We start from the raw sequence: 13,735 nt of genomic DNA, 5'->3' as shown, positions 1-13,735 counted from the left end.
ACACTGCTAGAAGGCCAAATATTTTTTCAGAGCTAGATGCAGAAAAAAATTATATTCAGTTTGCAACCTGATGGAGGTCAGTATAGATGGACTAATAGAACAAGTCCCACACACAGCTAGAAGCCCAAATATTTTTTCAGAGGTAGATGCAGAAAAAAATTATATTCAGTTTGCAACCTGATGGAGGTCAGTATAGATGGACTAATAGAGAAAGTCCCACACACAGCTAGAAGCCCAAATATTTTTTTAGAGGTAGATGCAGAAAAAAATTATATTCAGTTTGCAACCTGATGGAGGTCAGTATAGATGGATTAATAGAACAAATCCCACACACTGCTAGAAGGCCAAATATTTTTTCAGAGCTAGATGCAGAAAAAAATTATATTCAGTTTGCAACCTGATGGAGGTCAGTATAGATGGACTAATAGAACAAGTCCAACACACAGCTAGAAGGCCAAATATTTTTTCAGAGGTAGATGCAGAAAAAAATTATATTCAGTTTGCAACCTGATGGAGGTCAGTATAGATGGACTAATAGAGAAAGTCCCACACACAGCTAGAAGCCCAAATATTTTTTCAGAGGTAGATGCAGAAAAAAATTATATTCAGTTTGCAACCTGATGGAGGTCTGTATAGATGGATTAATAGAACAAGTCCCACACACTGCTGGAAGGCCAAATATTTTTTCAGAGCTAGATGCAGAAAAAAATTATATTCAGTTTGCAACCTGTTGGAGGTCAATATAGATGGACTAATAGAACCAGTCCCACACACAGCTAGAAGCCCAAATATTTTTTCAGAGGTAGATGCAGAAAAAAATTATATTCAGTTTGCAACCTGATGGAGGTCTGTATAGATGGATTAATAGAACAAGTCCCACACACAGCTAGAAACCCAATATTTTTTCAGAGGTAGATGCAGAAAAAAAATATATTCAGTTTGCAACCTGATGGAGGTCAGTATAGATGGACTAATAGAGAAAGTCCCACACACTGCTAGAAGGCCAAATATTTTTTCAGAGCTAGATGCAGACAAAAATTTATTTTTAATTTGCAACCTGATGGAGGTCAGTATAGATGGACTAATAGAGAAAGTCCCACACACTGCTAGAAGGCCAAATATTTTTTCAGAGCTGGATGCAGATAAAAATTATTTTTAATTTGCAACCTGATGGAGGTCAGTATAGATGGACTAATAGAGAAAGTCCCACACACTGCTAGAAGGACAAATATTTTTTCAGAGCTAGATGCAGAAAAAAATTATATTCAGTTTGCAACCTGATGGAGGTCAGTATAGATGGACTAATAGAACAAGTCCCACACACAGCTAGAAGCCCAAATATTTTTTCAGAGGTAGATGCAGATAAAAATTATTTTTAATTTGCAACCTGATGGAGGTCAGTATAGATGGACTAATAGAACAAGTCCCACACACCGCTAGAAGCCCAAATATTTTTTCAGAGGTAGATGCAGAAAAAAATTATATTCAGTTTGCAACCTGATGGAGGTCTGTATAGATGGATTAATAGAACAAGTCCCACACACAGCTAGAAACCCAATATTTTTTCAGAGGTAGATGCAGAAAAAAAATATATTCAGTTTGCAACCTGATGGAGGTCAGTATAGATAGACTAATAGAGAAAGTCCCACACACTGCTAGAAGGCCAAATATTTTTTCAGAGGTAGATGCAGAAAAAAATTATATTCAGTTTGCAACCTGATGGAGGTCAGTATAGATGGACTAATAGAACAAGTCCCACACACTGCTAGAAGCCCAAATATTTTTTCAGAGCTAGATGCAGAAAAAAATTATATTCAGTTTGCAACCTGATGGAGGTCTGTATAGATGGATTAATAGAACAAGTCCCACACACAGCTAGAAGCCCAATATTTTTTCAGAGGTAGATGCAGAAAAAAAATATATTCAGTTTGCAACCTGATGGAGGTCAGTATAGATGGACTAATAGAGAAAGTCCCACACACTGATAGAAGGCCAAATATTTTTTCAGAGCTAGATGCAGAAAAAAATTATATTCAGTTTGCAACCTAATGGAGGTCAGTATAGATGGACTAATAGAACAAGTCCCACACACTGCTAGAAGCCCAAATATTTTTTCAGAGCTAGATGCAGAAAAAAATTATATTCAATTTGCAACCTGATGGAGGTCAGTATAGATGGACTAATAGAATGATGCTATGCCCAAAAGATTTTACTTCACTAGGTGCAGTAAAAAAATTGGTATTCTATACACAGGTGGTATATCTTGCAACACAGATAGGCTACTCCACTGACTAGCACACTCTGCAATAGGCCAAAAAGGATTAGCTTTGCTAGATTCAGCCAAATGCTGTGAAAAAAACTTGCACAGCACTGGCACAGACCTGCCTGGCAAAAACTGATAGGAACTGATGTAACCTGCAATTACAATTAGTCTTTACTCCCACAATCTATCTATTTAAGAGCACAGACCTGCCTGATAAAAGTCGTAGGAAATGCTGTAACCTAGTCCTTAAAAGGACTGCAATCACAACTATTCCCTACTCCCAAGCTATCTGTAGATTTGTGCGAAAATTGGCTTGAAATTAACAAGGTATAGCGCACACAGCAACAGCGGTGCCGTCTAACACGCAGCTGCAGCAGTGAGAAAATGGTGGCGACGGGGAAAATGGCTGGGTCTTATAGGGCAAGCACATGTGACATACACAGCCAATGACACATGCCCTTGCTTGTGTGAAAAAAAGAACTTCGCTCCGTGTGTGCGCTGCTGATAGGCTGACAGATTGCACCTCCCCACTGTAAATGCGGGAAAGAGAAAAAAAAATGGAGATCTTCATTATTCCTGCAGAGATCCATCCCCTGCCCCTTCCCCCACCCCGCTGTACACTCAAACTGCGTATTAACATTAATTTTCATCATTACTGAGAAAAAATCCAGTTATGATTTTGGTGCACGAACAGTTATCGAACATAACCTCGAACAGCCGAATTTTTCTCAAATCGTTCGTGTTCGCCGAACGGCTCGAACACCGCCCAGAACAGCTCGAATTTGAGATTGGCGAACAGTTCGAGTAGAAACAACGCTCATCTCTACTCCTGTTCCTCCTCCTCCTCTTTATCACCCATTCCGCGTTGAGATGAGATGAGGCTGGGCTGTGTGGCATCACCCTGTATTGTTCCTTGCTACATCTAATCGAGCTCCGCCTGCAATGCAACATATGCAATGTTGAGTTCCAATGTGTGGTGTCATCGCACACAAGTTGGTGAGCTGAAAGCTACAAATGCTGCTGAATCACGGCGAGGGCGGCGGAAGCTGTAGGTGATTTTCAAAAATGGGCACACACGCGGCGTACTTTGACAAGCAGCTCAGGCAGATCCGGGTAGGTTTTGAGAAACCACTGAACCACTAGGTTGAGCACATGGGCCAGGCATGGTACATGTGCGAGCTTGGTTAGCTTCAGAGCCACCACCAGGTTCCAGCCATTGTCACACACGACCATGCCTGGCTGTAGATTCAGCTGTGACAGCCACAGATCAGCCTGCTCTATTACAGCTGTCAACAACTCACAAGCAGTGTGCAGTTTGTCCCTAAACATATTAGCTTCAGCACAGCCTGTGGCCCCTTGGCCGAGGCAGTGCTGCAGTACTTCCAGCTTCCAACTGATGTGGTAATTTTGGATATGGAGGTTGAAGAAGAGGAGGAGGTGCAGAAGCTGTAGAATGTTGGGGCAACCCTGATTGACCCAGGGCCTGCATTCCTTGGCGCCAGAAGGATGTGTTTTGTCCTAAGGTCCAACAGGGTCCTTGCTTCCACTATATTAACCCAGTGTGTCGTCAGCACGATGTACAGTTCCTGGCCACTAGCACTTGTCCATGTGTCCGTGGTTAGGAGGACCTTCCCAGTAACTGCATTGTTGAGGGCACGGGTAATGTTCTGGGACACGTTCTTGTGTAATGTGGGGACAGCACACTTGGAGAAATAGTAGCAGCTGAGGACCGAGTACTGGAACAGCTGCCACCATCAGGTTGCAGACTGATTCTGTCTCTATGAGCCTAAAAGGTAACATTTCAAGTGCAAGCATTCGAGAAATGTGGGAGACTAGTATTGTGGCCTGTGGGCCGTTGGCTGAGTATTTGCGCTTGGATTCAAAGGACTGGGGTAGGGACAACTGAATGCTGTGCTGGGACAAGGACATGGTTGCTGATGTTTATGGTTGCGAGTGTGCAATGACAGGTGCAGGCTGGGAGGCATCTTCGCATGCACCATGGACAGGGGATTGGCGTGCATGCACAACAGCGGAACAGGCAGTGGTGTCTCCTGCAGACACTGATTGTGAAACCAGACGTTCAGCTCACCTAGTCGGGTGCTTTGCTGTCATGTGCCTGAGCATGCTGGTGGTGGTCAGACTGGTAGTTTTGCTGCCCCTATTCATGCTGGCCTGGCAGATGTTGCAAATGGCCTTTTTGGGGTTATCTGGAAAGTCTTTAAAAAAGAGCCAGACTCTGGAAGACCTAACAGTTGGACTGGCAACTTCCCTTGTGTTGGTGTTCCTGGGAACAGTGGCCCATCTTGTGTCTGTGGGCACCCTACTACTTGTTCCTGCCTGTTGTGGTGCTATGCCTCCCTCCCCCTCTGTGCTGCTGTCCTCGCTATGCATTTCACCTTGACAGGTTGGGTCAGTGACTTCATCGTCCACCACCTCGTTTTCCATGTACGCACTCTGGGCCTCCTCCTGACTTGGTGGCAATTGTGTCTCATCATCATCATCATCCACTTCTTGTGACAGTAATTGCACTTTCCCACCATGCTCAAATATTTGGGCATTGCTACATGCGATGTCCTCTAGCCCTGCTTGAAGCGGGCCGGGTGAGAGGCCCGAATCTATAAATGGAAAAATGAACAGCTCTTTGAGTGTCCAAGTGTGGGATCACTCGGCATGGGAGGAAGGAGGATGAGGGTGAGGAATATGTGGCCCAGACTCACGGCTTCTGAGACTGGACTGTGTAGAAGACAGGGTGGTGGTGGTAGCAAACTGACTGGAAGCATATTTGCTATCCAACTAACAACCTTTTCACACTGCTCTGGCTTCAATGGTGGTGTTCCGAGGCCCCCTATAAATTGGGACAAGAAGGTAGTTTGAAATGATGTGGGCATTTGTTGTGCTCCCTCGGCAGACACAGCTTCATCTTGCCCATGGCCTCAGCCTCTGCGTGCACAATCATCACGTCTACTTCCCCGTCCCTTGCCACGTGCCCTGCCCATTTTAAATGGAGTATAATATTTGACATGCTCCACAAAATGTCTGTATTATTACCACAGTAATATGGGATCACGTCTGATGACCACGGTTTTAGGCAGTGACCTTGTAGTGTGGTATTGGTCAGCAACCAAGTGTGAATAGATTCAACAACACACAGCTGGCAGACTTGAAATGGAGTATATTTGGCACGTTCCACAAAATGTCTGTATTATTGCAGTAATATGGGATCATGTGTGGTGACCACGGTTTTAAGCAGTGGCCTTGCAATATGCTATTGGCCAATGACCAAGTGTGAATAGGTTCAACAACACACAGCTGGCAGACTACAAATGTAGTATAATATTTGGCACGCTCCAGAAAATGTCTGTATTATTATTTCAGTAATATGGGAGACAAAACCATAGAACTAACCCCCTTTTAAAATGTAAACTTTAATAATACACTTAACAAGATACCAATCTCAGTATCCCACCACACAAATGAATACTACAGTGTGGGCCATTTATATGGATACACCTAAATAAAATGGGAATGGTTGGTGATATCAACTTCCTGTTTGTGGCACATTAGTATATGGGAGGGAAAAAACTTTTCCAGAGGGGTGGTGACCATGCAGCCATTTTGAAGTCGGCCATTTTGGATCCAACTTTATTTTTTTCAATGGGAAGAGGGTCATGTGACACATCAAACTTATTAAGAATTTCATAAGAAAAACAATGGTGTGCTTGGTTTTAACGTAACTTTATTCTTTCAAGAGTTATTTACAAGTTTCTCTTTGCTTACAGCCATTGACATGTCGCAGAGGTTAACACGTGAGGAGCGGATAGAAATTGTGTTGATGTCTGGTGAACGCCGTACCCGGGTCATTGCAGCAGATTTCAATGCAAGACACCCTACGAGACCACCCATCTCCCATGCTACAGTTAGCAAACTGCTTGCCAAATTTCGTGAAACAGGTTCAGCGTTGGATTTGCCAATATGTGGACGCAAGAAAACTGTCACTAATGAAGAAACATCAGTGGCTATCCTAGCTTCATTCAGCAAGAGCCCACAGCGTACCACTCGCTGCATGTCACTGGAGAGTGGCATCAGTCGAACATCCCTTCGGCGGATATTAGCTACTCACAAATGGCACCCTTACAAAATCCATCTGCTGCAGCATCTCAACGAGGATGACCCAGATACGTGCACTGAATTTGCAGAATGGGCAAAACAAAAATTGGAACAGGACCCTCAGTTTACACAGAACATTATGTTCAGTGATGAGGCAAACTTTTTGTGAATAATGAAGTTAACAAACAAAACCACTGCTATTGGTCTGACACTAACCCACAGTGGATAGATCCCTCCAAGACTGTTGTAACACAAAAATTGATGGTATGGTGTGGTATATCGGGTACAAAGAGAGTGGGGTCATTCTTCATCAATGGAAACCTCAATGCCACTGGATATCTGAAATTGCTACATGATGATGTGTTGCCCTCTTTATGCACTGAAGATGGCACGTTCCCTGAGTTTTTCCAACAAGATGGTGCACCACCACATTATGGGTGTCAGATCCGAGCATTCCTACATGAACAGTTTCCTGGAAAGTGGATTGGTCGTCGTGGGCCAGTTGAATGGCCACCAAGGTCTCATGATCTGACCCCCTTAGACTTTTATCTTTGGGGTCATCTGAAGGCAATTGTCTATGCTGTGAAGATATGAGATGTGCAAAATCTGAAACAACGGATACTGGAAGCCTAGGCTAGTATTTCTTCAGCGGTGTTGATATCAGTGTGTCAAGAGTGGGAGAAGAGGGTTGCATTAACAATCCAACACAATGGGCAGCACTTTGAACGCATTTTATAAGTGGTCATAAACTTGTAAAAAACTCATGAAAGAATAAAGTTACGTTAAAACCAAGCACACCATTGTTTTTCTTATGAAATTCTCAATAGGTTTGATGACCCTCTTCCCATTGAAAAAAATAAAGTTGGATCCAAAATGGCCGACTTCAAAATGGCCGCCATGGTCACCACCCATCTGGAAAAGTTTTCCCCCTCCCATATACTAATGTGCCACAAACAGGAAGTTGTTATCACCAACCATTCCCATTTTATTTAGGTGTATCCATATAAATGGCCCACCCTGTGCAATCAATAGATATATAGATAGGGTTGCCAATGGTAAGTAGAGAAAAATAGGTGATCTATCTGATCCCTTTCTCTGTACCTATTTATCCCTACCTGTCTGCAGGGGTCGGCGCACTAATATGTTTACAAGATCGGCGCCCCCGCTCCGTGTAGGCTCACCCTTATCGGGCCCTAGTATACCCTATAATGTCTATTTTTATATAACAAAAATAAGGATTGTGGTGTCACTCACTGTATTTATCAATTGGCAGAAATGGACAGAAAAGTGTGTTTAGAATACAAAATGCTCAGGGTATAATATTTGCCCTACCACTGTCCCTACCTGCCAGCGGATGTGGACCCTACTTTTTATTGGAACCCCCGCACATAGTCGACTCACCCTAAGAGTCCCTACAGGGCCCTGCAGTGCTGATGGGTGACAGGCTACGAGTTATAGAAGGATAGATTAATAAGCAGACTCCTCCTTAATGTGACACCACATCCACCACATACATACACTCTTAGGAGATGAGAGCATAGAAAGTCATAGACGTTAACAAGATATATAGAATAGATATACCAATGGTCAGAACATTACTAAAAATAATTTCAGCAGCTTTTCCTTAATAGGAACACTAGCATTTCCTTAATAGGGGCACTTTATTCCACAATTGCCTTCTTAAATAGAACATGAAATGCACCTTTCTCATACTGTATCATGTATTCTCAAGGAAGGTGATACTTATCTTGCATATACTTCATACATCATTACCCACTGTAGATATAATAGCAAGTAAGGTGATACTTATCTTGCATATACTTCATATATCATTACCCGATGCGTTTCCCCCCTATTTCTGTTTAGGGGTTCATGAGGGGATCACTGTAGGAAGATACAGGGTGTATCAATCTCCACCTAGGGCTATACAGGAGACCAAATGGAACGCTGCACGTGTTCCAAATGTAGATGGCTGTTTTACTATGCCCACAGTTGGCCTTTGGGATTGCCCAGTATCTCCTCAACACGTTCATTACTTGGTCCAACTTGTCATCAAATGTGCCTATTATTCTTGTCAGAGATTCTTCTGTCGGTTTAGATTTTGGTACCAAAAGAGAAGACCTATTTTCAGCACGTGCCTGATGATATGCATTATCGATGACATAGGGGACTTCGTTTAAGTTCTCTACTTTCACTATTAAGTCCCCAAAGTTTAAACAGTTCCTGAAGGAACTGTCCCTTTGGGATGCCCCTTTTCAAGTTCATTGGGTGGTAACTTTCCCAATGTAACAAACAGTTTGTTGAGGTCGGTTTCCGGAAAATTGATGTATTTAGTGTATCATCTCTCCCTTTCCTTATCATTATATCCAAAAACGGCAGCTGATCACCCCCCACGATTTCATAGGTGAATGAGAGTCCTATCTTATTGTTGTTAAGATGGGAAACAAAAGATTTGAATGATGCTTCATCACCTGCCCATATTACAAACATATCGTCGATGTATCTTCCCCAGTATACAATCTGGGGGCTCCACATCACCTCGCCATCTCCAAACACTATGGTATCCTCCCACCAGCCCAGGAACAAATTGGCATAACTGGGAGCACAAGGGCTGCCCATCACCGTGCCCCTGAGCTGGTGGAAGCACGTCCCATTGAAGGTAAAGAAGTTATGATACAGAATAAATTCAAGTAGTTTAAGAACAAATCTATTGTGTGGCCTATGATGTATACCTCTGGTGGCAAGATAGTATTCTACAGCCTAAATCCCAGACCGGTGTGAAATGCTGCTATACAGCGACTCCACATCGATCGAGGCCAAGATGGCCTCTCTCTCAATCACCATCTGCTCCAGTTTGTTTATCAGATCTATGGTGTCTCTCAAATGGGAGGGCAAAGCGGTGACAAAGGGGCGCAGTATCCGGTCCAGATAAACACTCGAATTTTGACACAAAGCGTCAATTCCAGACACAATCAGCCAACCCTTCAGTGGGTCAAGCTCTTTATGAATCTTTGGTAGTGAGTAGTGATGAGCGAGGACCATAATTTTCGTAATCGCTATACTCGTAACGAGAACTTTGTAATAATCGCGTATTCGTTCTGAATAGCGAGTACAATGTAAGTCAATGGGAAATGTGAGTAATTTTCTGCTGGACCCTACAAAGGAGTCTGGGGGCCTGAGGAAAAGGCTGAAATGGATGGGAAAGTGATAAAACAAAATTGGAAAAGCCTGGAGAATATGCCTGCATGCATTTCTGACTCACATATGGTTTCTGTGAATAAGTTTGTCGCAGTATTATACCACTTTTACAGACACACAAGAACAACTACCAAACCTAACCTAAATTGCAATTAACAGGCCAAAAAGGTTAAGAAACAGTTCCTGCATAATCACTTGTATATAAGGCTAAATAAACCAGAGAAATCAAAAAAATATCCCTTTTAGCGTTTGTTCACACATACTGTTGTGGCTTTGTGTTCGAGTTTTCAGAGGGCCATCAGTCGGTCTTCAACAGTCAGTGTAAATTTCTATTGAATATGTATCCCCTATCTCAGTCACAATGTGGCACAAGCCAGGCATGTTTTTTTGCCAAATAGGGTGACTGACAGTACATTTCTATTGAATATGTATCCCCTATCTCAGTCACAATGTGGCACAACCTGTGACCAGGACCTCCAATAACAAATATTAGTTTGGTAGGACCACTGTACGTTCCAGATTTGTCCACTGCACAATGTGCATAGGGTTTGTAAAAATTAGCCCTATGGGCTGAGTCATGGTTGACGCAGGAAGCCAGCCTTCTAAGGGCCTCCAATCACAAATAGTAGTAAGGCTGGAGTAGGAATACTTTTCTGGTTTGTCCACTGCACAATGTGCATAGGGTTTGTAAAAATTAGCCCTATGGACTGAGTCATGGTTGATGAAGGAAGGAAACTTGTTTTTATGGGAAGGGGGTGACGTTAACAGCAGCAGCATGAATCTGCATTTTTGGTGAATTTAGGTTGGCTTGCTGTCATCTGGAGGGATTACAAACTGTGGAGATATCCAGTCCTTGTTGAATTTAATCAGAGTAAGTCTGTCTGCATTTTCCATGGCATGAACTGGCTCTCTTTGCCTTGGAGTTCCTGGCCTGCCCTGACGCTAGCATTTTGTCAGAGCTGGTTTTTAGTGCCGCCAGTGGAATTATAACCGATAGGCGCATTCACCTGTCAACTTCGAGGGGAGGTCTAACTCTATTCCCATGCACCTCTGTCTTCACACCCAGACATGGGTATACGCTTCCTGATTTTGCCTATTTACTCGTCCTCCTCCTTCTCCACATCCTCATCCTCCACCACCATATCACCTCCATATGTACCATATCAACACATCTACATCTCTTGCAAGGGGCATTGGAGTTCCTCCAAATTTTTGGCAGCCATTGCCATTATCATAGACAATAACAGTATAGGAGTCGCACTCGTTAATAATGGGAACAACAAAGCAGAGCCGGCTGATGGCTCTCTAAGAATAGTGAGGGCTGACTGCTGGCCCTTTAAGAATAGTAAAGGCCACCTGATGGCCCTATAAAAATAGGCCTTATGACTTTCAGAGTCCCTCCATCATAAATTAAACAGGATGTGTCTGATGATGTGTCACACACCACATGGCCAGACAAGGTTGTAAAATGTTAAAATGACATTCCCAGTGAATGCATTTGTCACGGTTGAAAGCAATGCAAAAGTGCAAAAATGCATCAAAATCGCTACGTGTGAACATAGCCCAAGGTGTGGGGGAGCATTTTTGTTTTTGGTTATTTATTTTGCCTTATATACAAGTCATTACCCTGGAAATGATGTTCTTTAACATATTTACCAGAAAAATCCATTTTGGTTCCGTTTTGACATGTTTTATTGTGAGTCCGTAAAAGCAGCATAATACCTCTGACAACGGAGTTGACAGCAGTGACCTGGGAGTCAGAAATCCTTCCATGGGTCTTCCCCATGCTCTTCCCATGTCATTTGAGCACTGTTCCCGTCCATTTGGGCAATTTTTGGGCCCTCTGCAGACTGCCGGGGGGAGTCATCGGAAAAATGCTTGAGTTTCCCATAGACATACATTGGGCTCGCTACTCGAACGAGCACTCGAGCATTCCAATTTGCTCGACCCGAGCAATGAGTACCCGAGCATTTTAGTGCTCGCTCATCACTAATAATAATTCATTTACTTTGCTGTAATTTGCTTTGGCTGCAGTAGTTTTGTGTGTGATTCCTTTATTTCTTAGGGAACTGCTACTCTAGTGATCCTAGGAGCTGCTAAGGACAATCAGGGTTAGCCACTGTCAAGTGGGAGTGCCATTACATTATCTTATGGTGCCAGCCTCCGAGGTAAGGCAGAAACAGATCAGGGTCAGAGAAGGGGTTTTCTAGTCTGAACAGGGACCTGTACTGTTCAGGTGGTTGTCTTCCTGGTATGTACATTACCATGTGAATGTGCTTTGGCAGTCATAACAGCTGCCTTCTGGACCCTCATCATCCAGCGGGATAACAGAACCAGTTACTGACCCAGAGCAGGTCACAGAGGATTCCTGTGAGGTTGAGGTCTCAACGTCACTTCTGGCTACCTCTAGCCAGGAGTTTCAGACTGCAGTACCCATGGTTTTCACTTCAAAGGAGTGCCCTGTCAGGTTTAATAAGTGGGATTTCTTGCCTTATAAATGGGGTTGGGACCATCAGTTGTGTTGTGCAGAAGTCAGGTGGATACACAGCTGATAGTCCTACTGAATAGACTGTTAGAATTTGTATTATGGCAAGAAAAAAGCAGCTAAGTAAAGAAAAACGAGTGGCCATCATTACTTTAAGAAATGAAGGTCAGTCAGTCCGAAAAATTGGGCAAACTTTGAAAGTGTCCCCAAATACAGTTGCAAAAACCATCAAGCGCTACAAAGAAACTGGCTCACATGAGGACCGCCTCAGGAAAGGAAGACCAAGTGACTACCTCTTGAAACTCATCAAGAGAATGCCAAGAGTGTACAAAGCAGTCATCAAAGCAAAAGGTGGCTATTTTGAAGAACCTAGAATATAAGACATATTTTCAGTTGCTTCACACTTTTTTGTTAAGTATATAATTCCACATGTGTTAATTCATAGTTTTGATGCCTTCAGTGTGAATGTACAATTTTCATAGTCCTGAAAATACAGAAAAAAGGTGTGTCCAAACTTTTGGTCTGTACTATATATATATATATATATATATATATATATATATATATATATATATATATATATATACAGTATATATATCCCCAATGGTCTAATGTCCATTCCTTGTGTTCTTTAGCCCAAACAAGTCTCTTCTGCTTGTTGCCTGTCCTTAGCAGTGGTTTCCTAGCAGCTATTTTACTATGAAGGCCTGCTGCACAAAGTCTCCTCTTCACAGTTGTTGTAGAGATGTGTCTGCTGCTAGAACTCTGTGTGGCATTGACCTGGTCTCTAATCTGAGTTGCTGTTAACCTGCGATTTCTGAGGCTGGTGACTCGGATAAACTTATCCTCAGAAGCAGAGGTGACTCTTGGTCTTCCTTTCCTGGGGCGGTCCTCATGTGTGCCAGTTTCTTTGTAGTGCTTGATGGTTTTTGCAACTGCACTTGGGAACACATTCAAAGTTTGCCCAATTTTTTGGACTGACTGACCTTCATTTCTTAAAGTAATGATGGCCACTCGTTTTTCTTTACTTAGCTGCTTTTTTCTTGCCATAATACAAATTCTAACAGTCTATTCATTAGGACTATCAGCTGTGTATCCACCTGACTTCTGCACAACACAACTGATGGTCCCAACCCCATTTATAAGGCTAGAAATCCCACTTATTAAACCTGACAGGGCACACCTGTGAAGTGAAAACCATTTCCGGTGACTACCTCTTGAAGCTCATCAAAAGAATGCCAAGAGTGTTCAAAGCAGTCGTCAAAGCAAAAGGTGGCTACTTTGAAGAACCTAGAATATAAGACATATTTTCAGTTATTTCACACTTTTTTGTTAAGTATATAATTCCACATGTGTTAATTCATAGTTTTGATGCCTTCAGTGTGAATGTACAATTTTCAAAGTCATGAAAATACAGAAAAATCTTTAAATGAGAAGGTGTGTCCAAACTTTTGGTCTGTACTGTATATATATATATATATATATATATATATATATATATATATATATATATATGTACACACACACTGCTCAAAAAAATAAAGGTAACACTTAAACAACAGAATATAACTCCAAGTAAGTCAAACTTCTGTGAAATCAAACTGTCCACTTAGGAAGCAACATTGATTGACAATCAATTTCACATGCTGTTATGCAAATGGAATAGACAATAGTTGGAAATT

Source organism: Phyllobates terribilis, unplaced genomic scaffold (assembly GCF_046119375.1).
Source record: "Phyllobates terribilis strain yellow unplaced genomic scaffold, ASM4611937v1 Scaffold_2__4_contigs__length_985480577, whole genome shotgun sequence".
Lineage (NCBI taxonomy): Eukaryota > Metazoa > Chordata > Amphibia > Anura > Dendrobatidae > Phyllobates > Phyllobates terribilis.
Note: the sequence above shows the minus strand (reverse complement) of the source record.